This window comes from Meleagris gallopavo, assembly GCF_000146605.3.
Source record: "Meleagris gallopavo isolate NT-WF06-2002-E0010 breed Aviagen turkey brand Nicholas breeding stock chromosome 6 unlocalized genomic scaffold, Turkey_5.1 Chr6_random_7180001949261, whole genome shotgun sequence".
Lineage (NCBI taxonomy): Eukaryota > Metazoa > Chordata > Aves > Galliformes > Phasianidae > Meleagris > Meleagris gallopavo.
The window spans coordinates 19,836-21,618 of NW_011096425.1; the positions used below are offsets into that span (position 1 = coordinate 19,836).

At 38.5% G+C, this 1,783-nt stretch overlaps 1 long non-coding RNA gene across 2 annotated transcripts in view; it reads left to right on the forward strand.

The window, feature by feature from the left end:
• LOC109364169 overlaps positions 1–1,032 on the forward strand; it is an 18,169-nt gene extending 17,137 nt beyond the window's left edge. The window contains exon 4 of one of the 2 annotated variants that reach the window (XR_002110199.2): positions 708–1,032. This is a non-coding gene — a long non-coding RNA (uncharacterized LOC109364169). The remainder of the gene's footprint in view (positions 1–707) is intronic. The other variant, XR_002110201.2, reaches the window with a different exon arrangement.
• The last annotated feature ends 751 nt before the right edge of the window (positions 1,033–1,783 follow it).

Below are 1,783 nucleotides of genomic sequence, written 5' to 3' on the forward strand. Positions count from 1 at the left end.
GAAGGGTTTAAAAAAGAAATAAAAATAGCCAAAAGAGCTTGTTTTAGAAAGCTTCTAGTGAAAATACTGTCTCTGTAACATTATGAATTAAAACCCATGAAGCACAAATGTTGCATGTAAGTAATAAGTAGTCAGTGTGTTTTTAATCAATCAAACAGAAAGGAAAAAGTTGACAATGAATTTAAGCTTTAAGGAAGAGTACAAAATTGGCCAGTTTGGTAGAGACAAAGCTTACCAACCTTGCAGGCGCTGTATGTCAAATACATTGGCAGAGGAACACTGCCTTCAGTCACAGCTCTGCTTTCATAACCTTATTACCAACATGCACGTGCAGCTATATATCTGCAGTGAGTGCATGGTTTGGTCTGCTGTTTCTGGGCAGCCTGCTTTTCAGGCTGCGTCTACCTAGACAAGAAAGCTGTGTGAGCTGCCAGAGGTGGGGAGTTTGTGAACTATGTAACTGCTCTGAGATAACCTCTTAGGTTACGCTTTGATCAGGCATCAGGGTATACCTACCTAACTTGTAATCACTATTAGTAGTAATAGTACAAATTAGATACTATCTAGAGAGGAAAATAGCTGTTCTGATGAAGTGATCTTTCAAAGGTTAGCGACTTTTTAGAAACTTTATTGTTTGGGATAACCCTATCTACAAGAAAGGTCGCCCAAGTAAATAGAACAAAAATATGCTTTTTCTCCTCCCACAGACACCGAACAAAGTTCTGTCCAGCATCTTGGGAAAGAGCAATCTTCAGTTTGCAGGAGTGAGCATAATGCTGAATATTTCTACTGCAAGCTTAAACCTTATGACTCCCGATATGAAACAGGTGAGTATAAGTAGCATATTAATTTGTGAGTCTTTTGGCAAACAGCCTATTGTGCAGTTGTTCGTAGTCTACCAAAGTACTGGATCAAGGTGTTATTAGTCAACATTGTTAATAAAGTGAATGAAAATAGAATATAAATCATATTAGGAGACATATTATGCTGGAGCATTCAACACAGATTTGATTTTCTCCTTACCATGCTTGAGGTTTTGCTCTTAACAGACCTATAATTTGAAAAGACATTCACTGGCTATAGAAGTTCTTGTTAGGCACTCAAAGCATTCAGAGTGTTCAGAGAGGTGCGGTCACTAAAGGACGGAATGTGCAACCCTGATTTTTTTTCTCATTCTTCCCTCTTAGAGCCTTGAAGGGCAATCTGTTTCTGAAGTGCTGCTAAAAATATAGCTGGAGGTATTTTGCAGTGCAGTGAAATGTTAGTCTTTTCAAAAGACCTTTTTCAGGCAGCCCATTTCTTCTTCTCTGTGCTGAAGGTACCCTACAGACATTGGAGAATCACTGCATTGGTCCGTGAATGATGTATGAAATGAGAAAAATCCTTGCTCAGGGTATAGAGAAAGCAGACAGGCTTGTGTAGTCTCTGCTATGCTATTTGCAGGGAGCCCCATACTGTGATAAGGCACACAACTTTCTGCCCAGATGGGGGAGAAAAAATGTTTTTGCTGTCTTCAGGAGCTTCAGGATTATAGAAGAAAATGAATATACACATTGTGTGTTAAAAAGCCTGCTGTTCATTATTATATTTTCAGTGATTATATTTTCAGTGATTCTTATTCTCCATTTCAAAAGCATTGTAATCTTCTACAACGAGCACTGAGACTATGAGTGCAGTGTTATGGTTGCTTGCAGTATTTTGGAGCCTTATTATTCAATAGATAAAGTGATGTTTTTCATGAGGACAGTTGCCCACAGTCAGAACTTGGGAACTTGATCTATTT